The 17,073-nt window shown below is 44.9% G+C and overlaps 1 pseudogene; it reads right to left on the minus strand.

The window, feature by feature from the left end:
• Positions 1-17,073, minus strand: part of LOC141109879 (sortilin-related receptor-like) — a 58,456-nt pseudogene that overhangs the window by 10,167 nt on the left and 31,216 nt on the right.

Here is a 17,073-nt window from a genome sequence, read left to right on the forward strand (position 1 = left end):
CTTGTAGTATTAGAATGCTGATGATGACCCCTTGGCCTTTTAAAGAGGAAGTAAACCATGCAAAGTAAAAGCATAATGGTCTAGTGTGCATCGCATACTAGCCCATTATGTGCCACTTACCTGCAAACGAAGCCTGCGATGTCCCCGCTGGTGGCCACGTCCATCTCCACCCCTCTTCCTTGCAGGGCCGTGGACTCCGGCTCTGACTGGCATGACGATCACGGCACCACCCCTTTAGAAACAGCACGATCGTGCCCTTTCTTCTGTGCGCATGCGCCAATGACATCAGTGCGAGCGTATATGGTAAATATCTACTAAACCGTGCAGGTTTAAGAGATATTTCCAGTACCTACAGATAAGCCTTATAGGCTTACCTGTAGGTAAAAGTGGTGTGTAAGGGTTTACAACCACTTTAAAGGCTTTTCAACATCATATGTCTCTGTATTGCCGTTTCTTTTCCTCCAGGTCTGTTTTGCGTTTTTTCCTCCGCTGGTTGTCACAACTGGCTTGTAATATGAAGGTACGAGATATGAAGCAATTACACTAAAAACCTTCTTAAAAGGAATAGCACTTCAACCCACTACTTTGCAGGGTACTCTTAAACCAGACACAAAGTATATTCCTCTCACACATCGTACTGGAATGGACACTATGATTAACATGGTGTTGTAACGACTCCCCACTGTTACAGCAAAGAACACCGATATGTCATCAGCACATTCACAACTTTGTCTTTCAGAGCAAAGCTTCTTTATTGTATGGTCCCATAGTTAAGCAATGTTTTGAGACCACGCAGGGAGCCTTCATCAGGGATGTGAATGAAGGGTTCCTGCATGGTTTCGGAACATTGCTTTTCTAAGTGATCAAGAAGCTTTGTGCCTAAAGACAAGCTCATGTATTTGCTGTCAAGATATCTTATCCCAAAAGACAGGTGGCTCTTGATGGGCTATAGACCTACCAGTCCCGAGCTGATCATAGAGGAGCAGTGCTGGCTCTCCGCAGAGCTGACCACCATAAAGACATCGTGCCTGCACAGTAAAGGTGTAGTTGTGGCCCGGCTTCAGGTTGGAGATTCGAAAGTAGTTGTCGCTGGTATTTCCAAGGTAGGTGGATACATTATTAGAGCTGTCGTACATGTGAATGTCATAGCCCTGGGAAGGCAGAAGGAGGTATTAAATAACATACCAAATCATAAAACTTTTGCAGGTTTTGTAGGTGTGAAAAGTCTGACCATGCAAAGAAATTGTTGATCCTTTATGCAGTTCATACCTTCCTCTCCGGCTGCTTCACTCGCTGCAAGCAAAGAATTATGGGCCATGTGCACAATACAGAGACTCTTAATGACTAGATCTGCTAATCTAATGAACTGGGTAGGATGACAAATAAAAATCTATACTCACTCTGGATTCATTAAAGAATTTTTCTCGCAGGGCCAGGCTCTTCCAGAACAGCAGAATGTGATCTCTCTCATAGACAAGCTTCAGACCTTCTGGCGCCTGGAGAGGAACTGTGAATAAACAGAGCCGTTAAAGGGACTCCCATTCTCCAGAGAATATTCAGTATTATTTTATACAACCTAGACTGTACTTTATAGTTACGTGCTAAGATTTGGTCAGTGTTGGGAATCACATGATGCAGATTTTATGGATCAGCTTCCTTACTGGGTCATGTGACTGGGGTGTCAAAGCCATGAGCTCACTACTGTTATGCGATTGTAAAGACTTCACTTGGGCTTAAGAGTTAAATGACCATGGTGTCAGGGCTTACATACACTTAGAACTGTCACATGACCTGGGTTTTATGGTGTTACTTGTGCTCGGCAGTGCATCATGTTACCTGAGTTTTATGGACTTAACTGGAATCAATGTTGTGTCACATGACCTGGATAACAGTCTTACCTGTGATCAGTAGTGCATCACGTGACATGGGTGACATGGGTATACCTATACTTTGTGCTGTGTTACATGTCCTGGATAGCGTAGCCTCACCCGGTGCTCAATAGTGCATCATGTGACCCAAGTGTCATGGCACCACCTATGTGCCATACTGGGTCATGTGACCAAGCTGTCAAGGCCTCAAGCTCAGTACTATAAGGGGCACCTGTACTTACAATTGTCATATGATCTCGGCTTTATGGTCTCAGTGATGCATCATGTGATCTAGGTGTCATGGGTTTGACCTGCACTCAGTGCTGTTACGTGGTCTGGAAGTTGTACTTACCTGTGTTCACTTTAATGCTGGCTTCTTTGCTCATGTTTCGCAGTTGGATGACGACATTGTATTTGCTGCCTGGCTCCAGATTTCCGATCCTGTACTCTATCGTGCTGTTCTGAGTAATCACTTTGAAGGTCCTCTCTGTCTTTGTGATCAGATCCTTCACAGACACAATGTAGTACTACAAAAGAGGTGTGAGATGAGGTCTTATGAGATTGAAGGCCAGATTTTAGGAGATTATTCTATATGCAATTCAAGTTAAAGCCTTTAGTAGATAAACGCAGGGGTATACTATCTCATCAGGGGCTTGCTTGCTATTTGCGCCCCTGTGCCTGCCCTAGGCGTTAATCGGGCGGATGTTTGGCTACCGAGATTGCCAGTATGAATGCACAGATCTAGACTCAGAAATGATATACACATTATATTGTTGTTTTAACTGCTTCATTGTATTGTGTTACTAACACTATATTGTTCTAGGTAGCTTGCCATTTCCCTGTCTGGGTCCTGAGGAAGCCTAATACCAGGCAAAACGCGATTACCAGGCAGACAGCAGGATAAAAATGCATGTCATTCAAAGTGTGTGTGTATATATATGTATGTAATATATCTATAACCCTCTATCAGAAGATAGGTGCTAGTAATGGTTGTCTTACTAGGTTGTTCAGCACAGGCAAATTTCAGCAGGCCTATGCTGCAAGGTAGGCCTGTCTGTTTTCATCTGGGGGCTGGGAGTGGTTAGAGTAGCAGTGGGTGTGCCACCTGTGCTCTAGTTCTGAGGCGCCTCCCCTGCTTCATGGGAGAATGTTCTGGAAGAGGCGGCTGGGCCTAGAGCTGGAGTGGCAGGCAGCACATGTGGGAGCCCTGACCAATCCCTAACTGGCATTGGCAGTGGGCGGGCCTCCTATATATGCTGAGGTGACATGCTGCTGGGGAGGTGTAGTCGGCTGGGTGATGTGAGGAATGGAGTGCTAGACAGCCGCAGGATCACACCCCCGTCTGGGGGGGGTAGCGATCGCAGGGGGAGGCCTGGGAGAACTGGGAGGGAACATTGCCTCTACACGGTCATTGGCAATGTCTCTGTCACCACACGGTCGGTGGCAGGGAACTCCTGGTTGTCGGAACGCACGGTCCGGGAAAGTTCCTCATCAAGGACTCAGGGCTGGAAGGTCGGTGAGTGTTACCACAGTGGATGGCTGGAGGTGTCAGGGATTCTGTAAGGGAACTCTGCTTCTACACGGGCACTAGCAGGAGTCTTTATCATGCACACGGTGGATGGTGAAGAGTCCTGGATCAGAGAGGAGACTGTGGGGATATGTGTCAAATCAGTGTGGCCAGCTGGCACATGTTTTGCAAGTTGGACTGGCTGGGAGCAGTAGTCCATTTCCAATTAGACTTTAACCTACTAGGCCTCCGGGGAGAGGTTCTGCAGGCCTCAGGCCTTGTAGCAGAGAGTCACCAGAGCCAGTAGAGGGGCTTATTCAGAGTGAGTTCTTCATACTCATTAGAAGAGGATGTGTTATACCTTAAACGTAATTACAAGTTGTGCAGGAGGAAACCAGTTATGCAAAAGGAAGCAAGTTTGGGCAGGAGGTGAAGAGAACCAAGACCATTGCTTTTACACAGTCAAAAGTGACCTTTGTCCCTCACATGGTGATGGATGGAGAACTCTTAGAAACAGCAGTCTGCAGGGAGCTGCAGGAGAAGATTTCTACTTAGTCAAGTATGCACATTCAATCTTCAGGCTCTAACTATGATAAAAGTATACTGAAATACGTAAATATGATGGCAATGATTAATTCTATGGGCATCCCATATCCCTATTCAAGTTGTACCCCCAATAAAACAAAAACAAAGCTTGCAAATGACTGTTCATTGTCTCTGGAAAGGATGCATGACGTTTTGCAGTGAGGAGATTTGGCAGTAGTGCTACCATGGTATAGGGGGGGGGGTGTAGATATATATATATATATGAGAGATATAGTAAGTAGGTTGCTGGAGTTGTCTCCAGTTTATACTTAGATTTTTTTCATACCAACTCACCAATTCACTGTCCGGCGAATCATATGGAGACTCCCACTTCATTATAACAAATGCTTTTTCCGTGATCACGGCATGCAGGTCACGAGGCGGTAAGCGATTATCGGGAATCATTTTGACCACAACGTAGTTGGATGGGGGGCCCTGATAAGGGCACATAACGCGGACCTGAAACATGACAAAAGCATGGGAATCCGGTGAGAACTGAGATTCCATTTAATGTCCATCTTCAGGCATACACAAACACCCCCCCCCCCACCCGCCCCCAAAAAATAAAAAGCACCCTGAAAATGTTTTTCTTCACCTGAATCAGCTATCCATGTCCTTTACCAGCACCATTTCCAGATGTGAAGACTGAAGATCCAGTTCTGCAATCTGCCCGTGTTGAACAGTCGCCTATTTGTAATGTCATTGCGCTGTGCAGGTTTCAAGAGACTTCGGCCCCTTTCACACAGATGAACCGTTCAGATCCGCCTGTCAGTTTTTTAGGCGGACCTGAATGAACATTCCATGCAGGTCTATGGAGCTAAAATCGGACGTATAACGTACGTTTGCATCCGTCCTCGCGGTATGGATGAGATCTGATCCCTCCATAGGAATCAACAGCGCTCTGATAGGCCCCTCCCTGCTCAGTGAGCAGAGACGGACCTGTCATCCGCCGACTCAGCGGAGATCAACGGAGAGATCTCCTGCTGAGCTGGTGGACTCTGCTGAGCGGATCCACCTCGTATGAATGAGGCCTAAGTGTCCAACTGCTGGACAGCCAATAAGAATTGCCCAAGTCACCTAGGCATCACTGTGGACACCTGATGAAGGAGGATAAAGACTCGGAACCCAGAGTGTTATGTGACCACAGATTTAGATGAAAATTTGGGGTTTTTCGCTTTGTTTTAATTTCGTTATTGTAAAATGATGCCCTCCAGTACTAGGCGGTCAATGCTTGAGCGCTTCCATCTTCACCTGGGCCCTTGGATTCGCTCCATTCGGCCACTTCGATGTCACTCCCGCACACTTCATCAGGGCACAAAGCCTGCGAATGTGCGGCTCGGTGTACATTACCATAGACAGGCAGGGGGAAACATTTGACAAAAAGGGAACATTAGGGTCTCTTCTGCCATAACCTACCTGTTATTTATTTTTTAATCTGAGTTTAATACTACTTTAATATCTGTGTTAAAGTGGTTGTAAAGATAAAAGGTGTTTTTTACCTTAAAGTAGAACTATAGGCAAAATGTTTCTTGTCCCCATCTTAGATAGAATAAGGGAGGTTTACAACCACTGTAAGGTTTATTTTTGCCATCTGTGTCCCATTGGGGAGATTCACCTTCACTTCCTGTCCCACAACAAAACAGGAAGTGAGAGGAAATCCCAGCAAATTAAGGGAATCTAGTGTCCCCATTGGAAGTTTTCACCTGTATTACTTTCCTGGGGACAACCCAAAATTTGGGATTTTTTTTTTTACTTTCACTTCCAATGAGAATGGTAAACAGGACAAATGGAGAGGGGAAATCTCTAACAGGGGCACAGACAGCAATAAAAACTGACAGGTGTTCTAATCCATATTCACTTTGTCCAAAAGTAAAAAAAAAAAGTTTCACTGCAGCATCACCAGACGTCCCATTAAAGTGAATGGGACTGTCGGTGAGCCAACGGAGGGTCAGAGGAGGAGCTGCTGAAGGACAGAGATGACAGCTGCTCTTTAAAAATTAGGATTTGAAATCGACTTGATTTAAATCAAACCCACCCTGTTCCTGGGTGACACAAAACCCCTTACCAGGAATAAGTACTGCTCATCTCTGTTCACGATGACTGTGACGTTGTGTAGCGTTGTTGTGATGTTCTGAGGGTTGCGGTACAACTCGAGGAAAGACGTGGCATAGAACAATCCATATGTCTGCATACGGAGAAGATACATAATGTTACATAACAATCATAACTGCTAAAATTTACCAGTCACTGAACCACAATATTGAAAATCAGAGGGCTCCCCCTTCCCAATCTTATCCATGTATCGTGTGATTTGACTGGGACAGAATATTACGATTCACAAAGACTTTGACTTGATTTAACATTAATAAACATTAGGAACACTTTATTGTGATTTAGGCCATACTAAAGTGGTCTTACAGTCAATATATTTGTAGGTCATTTCAGCAGGTCTTAAAAAGCCATCTCAAAGCTATTATGGCTTTACTTCTCCTGTATGTCACAGAAGTATCATTTTTTTCTGCAGTCCTGTGACTTATCAGCCGATACCAGGTTAAAGTCCACTGTTGGCTGACATCACTCAGCCGGCCCAGGGTCGGGATCCACCCACATGCCTGGACCAGCACCTGGCTGAGCCTTTCAGAGATCTGCCGAGAGCCTAAACCAGCCCCTCCCGTCCCCTCCACAGCCCAGCCTTCCAGTGAGCACTGGAGGGGCAGAGCAGAGAGCCGCTGACTGACAGGCAGGGCTCCCTGCTCAGAGCGGAGGGGAGAACTGAGCGATCAGTGGTGTTTGTTTGCTCAGTTCTCACCGCAGAGCAAGCGGGGGACAGATGCAGCATTGAGTATTAGTATGCGAGTGTTAGGTTTTTTTTTTTTTTTAAAAGCAAAAACAACTAAACAGATGAAATGCATATAATGAAGCAGTTTTACCCACCAGTAACTTGTATAATTTTGTGTTTCTGTCCACACAGTCCAATTTTTCTCCGCTACAGTTCAGTTACAATTACAGGTTTTGCTCATCCCACAGCTTGGGCCGTGAGAGGAGAAGCAGCACATGAGCTCTTTGCCCTATCACACGGCTTTCTCCTCCTCTCAGCATGTCCTCTTGTTAGCACACAGGCACTGCAGCACAACTGGTAGATCCTTCATGCTGTATCCCCCACTCTACCAGTCTAAGCTCTTCTGTAAAGCGATTGAGCAAAAAAAAAAAAAAAAAACCTCCAAAAAACTGATCAGATATAAAAATTGATACAAATCCAGGTACTTACACTTAGTACTAAAAATTGTATTCAATGCTGTATTAACACAGAGCTGCAGATTGTACACCCCTCCCCCAACCCTTGTGACATAGTACGCAAGTATGACACCAGCACTGGTGTTGTGCTTACATTTACACTTAGCCATTCACAAAACGCAACCTTTGATGCAGTGACCTCGAATGGCCACGCATACAGCGGTGCTGAGACATAACACCAGCACTGTTGCATATTACATCTGCAGCAACGATATATGAAGGGGGGGCAGGTGCAAAGTACAACGGGAGCATTGCTACACAACACAATTAACCAGCTACTGTCCCCTCAAAAGCTATAAAAATTAATGGCAGTAGAAAGTTAGAGACTGTACAAAGCAGTCATCTGATGGTAGAAATTCCGAGAGTCATCCACAATCGTTACAACAGAAGGCCGACCAAACTATCATTATAGCGAATAATTATATAAAAAGACGAAATCTCTCCAGCAGGGACACAAACCACAATAAAACTATCAACACTTTTACACAGTCTATACAAAACTAAATGAAAAAAAAAAAAAGTTGGTTGGAGTCTAACTTGAATAAATAAATGGAAATGCACAAGAGAATAACTCATACCACATTCTTCACTCCAACCCAACTGCACTCCACTGCTGTCTGATTGGTCGCTTTCACCTTAAGGCTTGGCGCTGATGGTCTGATGCCCGTGGTGTTGAAATGCTCGAAGGCCACAGTGCTCTCTCCAAACTCCGACTTGGCCCAGGCTGAGATCTCGTATTCCGTCTGTGCCGTTAGATTGCCCACTAAAAGGGATAGAGAAGAGGTCACAGGCTTATTCCTCTCATGGAAAACATTGCTAAGATCTCAAGCTAGACTTTTTTTCAGATCCATTCTTCCATTCATAAACGAGGTGGATGGAGGAAGGCAGCTGCAGCCACTGATCATAAAAGGTTTTCCAGCATGTCCCTTTGACAGAAGTCGATCAAATGATTGACTTCAATTTGGCCAGGTCAGCAGGGAATTTTGTGCTCAGTCTATGATCAGCCTTCTCCTACTATCATGGATGCAGTAATTGATGCTGCTGGACTCTACAGGAACTGCAGGATGTGACCAAGAGAAACAGACAAAGCAAGAACAGAAGTGGAGGCATTTGGGCCCTATCAGGAAACCATGAGGGTGTAAAGGATTACAATGTTATTTATTAGCATAAAATTAGGGCATTTGGTTTGCTGTTAAAGAGCTTTAACACCAATTTCACCCCCGTGGGGCCTGGCTACAGCTACCAAGGTTTGCATGAATCCAGGCACACTGCTTTAACTGCTGTATTAGAAAACCTTAAGGAAATGATTGAAGAATGCGCAGTAAAATTATAAACCAGTTAAGCTAAAACTGATTTCTCTAAGTGAGAAGAGGTTCATCTCCTTAGGACATTTGCAAAAAACTCATGGAGTGTGGTAAGGTAATAGGAAGCCCAAGGGGCCTGTCTAACAGCTTTGCCAGTGTCCCATAGTCCTGAAGGTACAAGCCTATATAACCCGGGACTGTAAATATCCAACCCGTGTCCTGAGAAAACGTACCAAAAAAAGGTGGCAGCAACACATCTCAAAAAAGTTGTAACAAAGCAACAAAAAGATGGCAAAGTGGTACTACCAAGGAAGAACAGTTTGCAACTAATTATGTTAACTGGCAACAAGTCAGTAACATGACTGGGTATAAAAGGGGCATCTTAAAGTGATTGTAAAAGGCAGGTGTTTTTTTTTATCCTAATGCATTCTATACATTTAGATAAAAAGCCTTCTGTGTGCAGCAACCCCCCTAATACTTACATGAACCCATCTCTGTCCAGCGATGTCCACAAGTGGCCACCCGAGTCTCCCCTCTGATTGGCTGACACACAGCAGCAGCGCTACTGGCCGACTTTGACAGCCATGGGAGCCAATCAGGAGAAAGAGGGGGTGGGGTCGAACGGCAGCACCATGTCTGAATGGAATCAGGGAGCTGTGACTCGGCTCTGGTGCCCCCATAGCAAGCTGCTTGCTGTGGGGGCACTCAACAGGAGGGAGGGGCCAAGAGGAGCAAAGAGTAACCCGAAAAGAGAAGGATCCAGGCTGCTCTGTGCAAAACCACTGCACAGATCAGGTAAGTCTAACATATTTATTTTATTTTTTTAAACAAGACCTTACAATAACTTTAAAGACTCAAAGTGTCTCAGAAGTAAAGATGGGCAGAGGTCAAGAAATTTGTGAAAAGCTGCATCTAAAAATTGTCAATTTGATAATTATGTTCTTTGATGTAAAATTGCAAAGACTTTAAAGTGATTGTAAAGGCAGAAAGTTTTTTTTATCTTGATGCATTCTATACATTAAGATAAAAAGTGTTCTGTGTGCAGCAGCCCCCCTCATACTTACCTGAGCCCCATCTCTATCCAGCGATTTCCATGAGTGCCTTGTCGGTCCGGGACTCTCCCTCCTGATTGGCTGAGACACAGCAGCGGCGCAAGTGGCTCCCGTCAAACTCAGTTAGCCAATCAAGAGAGAGGGGGCCAAACCACTGCACCATGTCTTAATGGACACATGGAGCTGCAGCTCGGCTGCCCTCATAGCAAGCTGTTTGCTGTGGGGGCACTCAATAGGAGGGAGGGGCCAGGGGCTACAACCAGGGACCAAAGAAAAGCAGAGGATCCGGGCGGCCCTGTGCAAAACAACTGCACAGAGCAGGTAAAGTATAACATGTTTTTTTTTTTTTTTTTACTAAAATAACAAACAAGACGTTACAATCGCTTTAAATATATCATCTACAGTACATATAAAAAGATTCCAAGAATCTGGAGAGGAACAAGGCTGAAAAATCAACATTGGATGCTGTGATCTTAGGGCCCTCAAAGAGCACCGTATAAAAAGCAGGCATGATTTTGTGATGGACATTACTGCATGGGCTCAGGAACACATCCAAAAATTACTGTGAACACAGTTTGCTATGCCATCCAAAAATACAAGGTAAAGCTCCATCATGCAAAGAAGAAGCCATATCTGAACATGATCAAGAAATGCCACCATCTTATTTGGGCCAAAGCTCATTTAAAATGGTCTGTTGCAAAGTGGAAAACTGATCTGTGGTCAGACAACCTGAAATTTGAGATTGATTTTGGTAACCATGGGTGCCACGTCCTCTGGACTAAAGAGGAGAGGCATCTTCCAGCTTATCAGCGCTCAGTTCAAAAGTCTGCATCTCTGATGGTATGGGGGTTCGTTAATGCATATGGAATGGGCAGTTTGCACATCTGGAAAGGCGCCAATGTTGAAAGATATATCCAGGTTTTAGAGCAGCATTTGCTTCCATCCAGATGACATCTTTTTCAGGGAAGGCCTTGCATACAGTATTTCAGCAGGACAATGCTAAACCGCATACCACATCTATGACAACAGCATGGCTTTGTATTAGAAGAGTCCGGAAGCTTAACTGGCCTGTCTGCAGTCCAGACCTTTCACTAATTGAAAATATTTGGTGCATCATCCAACGAAAAAATACAACAAAGACGACCCAGGACTATTAGGCCACTAAAAACTGACAGGTGGACCTGATCGGATGCTCCATGAACCTCTATGGAGCGGTGGATGTCAGCGGTGACACGTCTGCTGACATCTGCCGGTATTCGAACCGATCCTGTCCGTAAAATCCAGACAGATGGAAACCCTATTTTCCATCCCACTGGAGAATCGGGTGAAAACGGACAGGTGGTTCGTTTTTATCCGATCTCCAAAGAGGACAGCGGGGCTCTGACAAGTTTGTCCTTGCGCAGTGAGCGGAGACGGACCTGTTATCCGCCTCCTCAGCGGATCGATCCCTACAAGGACAAGCCCGTGTGAAAGGGGCCTTAAGCAGTTGGATTCCTATATCAGGCGAAAATAGGACAACATTCCTCCCCCAAAACTCCAGCAACTAGTCTCCTCAGTTACCAGACATTTACAGAGTGGTGTTGAAAGAAGAGGGGGATGCTAAATCGTGGTAACCATGGCCCTGTCCCAACTTTAATACAAGCTGCTGCCAATTTCAAAATTCTCTTTTGTTTTCTTAAAATGGTAAATTCTCAGTTTAAACATTTAATGTTTTCGATTCTCTACTGTGAATAAAATATGGGATTATGAGATTTGCAAATCGTTGCATTCTGTTTTTAAACTTTACAGTGTCCCAACTTTTATGGAATTGGAAACCATTGTTATTTTTTTAAATACATGTTTATTTAATTTACTTTTTTCAATCTTTGTGCTGCTGATCTCCTTGCAGTTTCTTTGCAGCCACTTCCTGCCTACAAGCACTCCAGTGATGCAAGGCATTTCTAGTGTTTTTCTGAAAGTGACACCACTGGACCATGCCTGTTTGATGAGTGTCAGCAAAGCCGTTTGCAGTCTCCACCAGAAGCCCATATGGAGTACATTCTCCCTGCCTCCAGGTGACAGTACTGGGCTAATTACCAAGTACTAATTACCAAGCACCAGTACACGTTGAAGGAAGGAGAGTAAGTCACATACTCCCACAATCTCAGAATTCATGCTCATCACTCCTGGAAGTATATGCTGCTGGGGAAGAATCACATAGAGCTCAGGTTCACTGTAAGGCCTTGTACACAGGAAACAAGCTACTGTGTATTTTTTAGTGCATGTTGATCATACAGCCACAATAATGTAGGATCCAGATTTAGATCACCAATCCTGGAGCTGACAAAACTGGACAACGAATCAAGCGTAGAAGAGACCTGAATGAAGACTTAATTGTAAATTCAATAAACTTTTTTATCTGCAGCATTTAATAAGGAGATCACTTCCCTGTTAGCAGAAGGGGGGGGTCACTATAAAAAGTCATGGTTACCTTTTTGGGTCACAGACTGTCCGGCAATCTCCAAAGTCTTCTTCTCCCGCATATGTTTGTCAAATTCCCATGATAAAGACACCGTATAGCCCGTTATCTGCAAAACCGCCAGTGTAAAGTAATTATATCCCCCCCACATTTGTATATTATTTTGTTCAGACACGTTTAAAAAGGGAAATGTATGGCATTGCAAACATACCGGAATATCAGAGTCTTCTTTCACTGTGATTTCCACTGAGTCTTCACTGACATTCTGGATCTTTATGGTGGGCTGTGGCACAACTAAGAGAAACAGTGGATTCAAATATGGTAAATTAGAATGGCTGCCTCGGACCAAAATGAAGCCTCCCTACAACCCAATGGTTCTGTAATGCAGGGGTTAGAGAGGATTGCACTTCTTAGGGCTCATGCACACCGACTTATAAAACGCCTCTTTTCCAGGTGTTTGATTTTCTTTCTCAGCCCGTAAAAACACCTCTATTTTAGCCTATGTCTCAATGCACACATAGGAGTTTACAGGTATTAGGAGCGTTTACAGGCTGAAAAAAAGAAAATCACCACCAGATCTATTCAGGAGAAGAGCTTTTGGGGCAAAAAAAAAAACAAACAAACAAAAAAAAAACGCTTAACACACATAAACGCGCTTAAACACTAGACATGTTTAGCGCTTGAGCTTTCGTTCATGCCGATGGTCAGAATAAATTACTATTCTGGCAAATGGAATTCATAAATGCTCATAACACTTCATGTGCCTAAATGGTTTGCAATATGCAACTTTAGGCACGCTTTTTTCTGCCAGAAGTTAAAGGCGTTCAGAGGAGAAATTCAAATGTGCAGTGTGCATGAGGCCTTAAAAAAGTGGATGAACCAGGAGACAAACTCATCATCCATGGGCAGTAGAGTAACCTATCCTGTTTCAGCTGAGACTTGGTAAGGGTTTAAAATAAACTTTTCAGACAGACAGCATCTAGACCCTTTAGACCGGGGGTCGGCAACCCATCGATGGCGCGTGGGTGATGGGTAGATCGTCAGCACTCCTCTGCTTTGCCGACCCCGCAACTCGTTGTCAGCCTTCCCTTCAGCCTCCTCCACTGCGCGTATATCTCCACACAGCAGAAATCGGGAGACAGCACAGCTCAGACTGGTGGGCAGGAGCGGCATCTTTTCAAGCTAACCGGCAGGTGACTGCTTGCTAGGCGGTCCTAACAACCAATCACCAGCTTGTTAATATGTAAAGTTATCTCCAGCATCTCTGGCTAACACCCTCTGCCCAGAGCGGTGATGTGTCCCGATTCTGTTCTGTGTACACCAGTGTTGTGCTGTACCGACATCTACACTGCTGTGTGTTAGGGAGCCCATTGCTATGGGGGGGAGGGGAGAGGGCCCTACTGTGGGGGAAGGGGTTATGTGAAAGGGGCACCATCCACTGCCCTATGATCACCATCCACTGCCACTATTACCTGCCCTACTGACACCAGACACTTTTTAGGTAGGCTAAGTTTTTAATTTTACTGAGACATTTGTTTTATTATATCTTTTATAGTTTTTTTTTTTTTTTTTTTAACTAGCAAGAAAAACTAAGTGGTGCCGAACACCGCTGATCTTTGCTCTTTATGTTGTTCAGGTAGATCTCCACCTCTTAAAGGTTGCCTACCCCTGCTTTAGACCCTTGGTGCCCAATATGAGGCATAAATATCAAGCACATCAAGTATCTATTCCAGGTAACGCACTTGCTGAACACACACTAAAGGATCCCGTTGCTGAAAATCTGAGAAATTACCTTTTTTCCAGTCAGTGGTGATAGTCTTGGTATCGCTCCATTCCCCCATCCCTCTGCTGGTAATGGCAGCAACCTGTAAACAAGGCACAAGAACATTGTAACCATTGTGCCGTGACCAATGTGAAATTTCTGTTGTAGGCAGAGTCTGGGAGGCTCTCAGTCTCCTGCGGTAAGTATCAAGGGCCCAGAAGAAGTGGAATGTGCCCCAGACTCACTGTTATGTAGATCAGGGGGTCCCCAGTGCCAGATTTGTACCAGGATGGATTGTGGGCTGGGGAATTGGAGGAATTCATTTTTGGGAGGAAGATGGGAAATAGGAGGTGGTGGAAGAGGATTTGTGCTGGGGGATTTGAGGAGTTAAGATATTATAAAAGGGGGATTTTTTTGTGGGGTGCTGAGAGGGGGAGAGATAATTCATGCTGGAAGGAGGAATGGAGGGAGATTTGTGCTAGAAGGAGAAGATGGATTTTTTTTTTTTTTTGGGGGGGGGGGGTGAATTTGAGCTGGGAGGGGTGGGGGTGGCACTTGTAGGGGAATAGTATTTGTAGAAGGGTAAATTGGGGTATTGAAGTGGATTTGGAAGGGAAGAGTATTTGTACTAGAAGGGGAAATTTTTTTGGAGGGGGAGGGGATTTTTGTGCCGGTAAAGATTGGAAGGGTGAGCACGCAGATTAGTGCTGAAGTTTTTTTTGGGGGGGGGGGCGATTTGTTTTCTGAAAGGGAAAAGTGGGAGAAAGTATTGCTTGAGAAGAATTTTGCACTTTCCTGACCCCTACACTGTGCTTTACACACACCTGAGGCTTGGTTCACACTGGAACCGGCTGCGGATCGAACAGGAATGCTGTGCGTCCCCATTCTCTGATTTAGGGACGAATCCGGGCCAAATCTTTGCCTGAATTCGGCCCTGAAAAAACGGAGCTAAAGACGCACAGCGTTTCTGTGCAGTGAGCTCCGCAGCCGCCCCGGAGATATGTGAACCGGCTCCATAGAGAGCTGGTCAAATTCTCCTGCTATGCAAATTTTCCCCGCATCCAATTCACATAGGTGTGAACCCAGCCTGACTCTTGTTTTGTACTCAAATACAGGCTGCATTATGTACTCCCGACTTCTGCACTCTGCCTTGTATAATGCTGCACTACATACACTACTTTGTAGATTACCTAATTTTCACCAAATTGCTCATCGTTTCAACAGTTGCTGGTTGATAAGCAGGCATTGACTATTTTAACCACCTCAATAGAGGGCACTTACACCCCACCCCGTTCCTGCCCAGGCCATTTTTCAGCTTTCAGCGCTGTCACAATTTGAATGACAATTGTGCGGTCATGCTATACTGTAACTATGTGAAATTTTAATCATTTTCTTCACACAAATAGAGCTTTCTTTTGGTGGTATTTAAAACACTGCTGGGTTTATTTTCTACAAAAAAAAAAAGTTTTTGGAAATTTTTTTTTAGTTTGTCAGTAAATTTTGTAAATTTTTCTCCTTGATGTGCGCTGATGAGGCGGCACTGATGGGTGGCACTGATGGCCAGCATTGACTGGCATCACTAATGGGTACTGACTGGTGACACTTGTGGGCACTGATTGCTGGCACTAGTGGCGCTATTGTAATCAGGACATGTCTCCCGCGAGCAGAAGTCACTGATCGGCTCTCCTCACCACACACTCTGTCAGTGTGAGTAGAGGAGCGACGATTACCAACATCTCCGTGTTTACATGTAACTGGCTGTGATTGGGCCCTTTACAGAGATCGGGATCGCACCGTGTCCTAGCAACATGGCGCAGGAGAGCGGCCGTTCTGGGACACCATCAAAGGACGTTGTTCCAAAATCCACACCGCTCCTCTGTCATTTGACGGTGGGCAGCAAGTGGTTAATGAAGTTCTTTTTTTAGGTAGAGTCAGACAAAGGGATTTTGTAAAACTGGAGAGTGCAAAAACTGGTGCAGCCAATCAGGTTCTAACTTCAATTTGTTAAATTAAGCTTTAGCAAAAAAAACCTGGAAGCTGATTGGTTTCATGAGTTTTTGCACTCTTCAGTTTTAGTAAAATCAACCCCAATTATCTCTGTCTATTTCAGTGTACACAAAATCATATGTAATAGAAGTGTTTTTTTAATAATTGTATAGAGATTTAGGCCGGGTTCACATATGTGCAAATTGGATTCGGTTTTTACAGCATCCAATTCGCATGACACGCAAGTGTGACCAGCTAACACATGTCCAGGGCGGCCACGGTGCGAAGTCCAAAAGGGTCCTGTGCATTTCTGGGTGCGGTTCACCTGAACCGGTGAACAGAAACGCACAGGACCCCATGCCGGGAACCGTGGCCGCACATATATGAACCCGGCCTTTAATGAGTTTGTGAAACTCTTGCTTGTGGCATAGCAATCAAAGCATATTTTTTTTGGCTACAAGGAGGCTAAAGTTTTATGTAACCATGCCCCTTAAGCCACTCCCACTTTTAAGTTTGGCCACACCCGTTCTTTGCGGCTTGCACAGTGCACCGCATTTTTACTCTTTGGGGTGCCCAAAGGTACCCTAGATCTTTTAAAATCCTAGCAAAGCCCCTGGGCTAGGGGGGCATTGAGAGTTTCTCCAGAGCCTCACTGACAGGGGTGACTGCAGTGTCACTTCTGTCAGAAGGAGCAGGGGCTGACAGCTGCTGAAGGGAGAAGTCTGCCCTTGCTGTGGGCAGAAGAAAACTGGCACTGAGAACATATATATTATATCACATGACCTCCCGCCTCCACCAGAATACAGTAATCAGAGTTTGCAGCCTTTGGCCTCAAGCACTGATTGGATGTAGGTTTTCCAGCATGTCCCTTTGACAGAAGCCAGTTGTTAGACAGCTGTACACACTGACCAAAAGTCAGCCTGTTCCTGCTGAACCATCTGATTTTGGCCAGTGTGTACCCAGCTTTACAATCCATTGGGGGTTTTAACTTTCCAGCACTTCGCCAAAACCGAAAGCTCTGGTTTTGGCTAGACTGATTCTTCCACCCTCAGAGGTCACAGCTAATGGATAAACAGAAGAGGTGGCACAGACATGGAAAGAGACAAAAACTGTGATACACCCTTCCACATTAAAGTAAAATCAATACTCACCTTCATCAGGTAGACGGAGCTGGATTCCTGGAACTTGATATCATAGCAAAGGCTCTGTGTACTGTAGGATGTCCAAACCTTGGTTGAGTTTACACTGTACTCTACC

This window comes from Aquarana catesbeiana, linkage group LG10, assembly GCF_042186555.1.
Source record: "Aquarana catesbeiana isolate 2022-GZ linkage group LG10, ASM4218655v1, whole genome shotgun sequence".
NCBI lineage: Eukaryota > Metazoa > Chordata > Amphibia > Anura > Ranidae > Aquarana > Aquarana catesbeiana.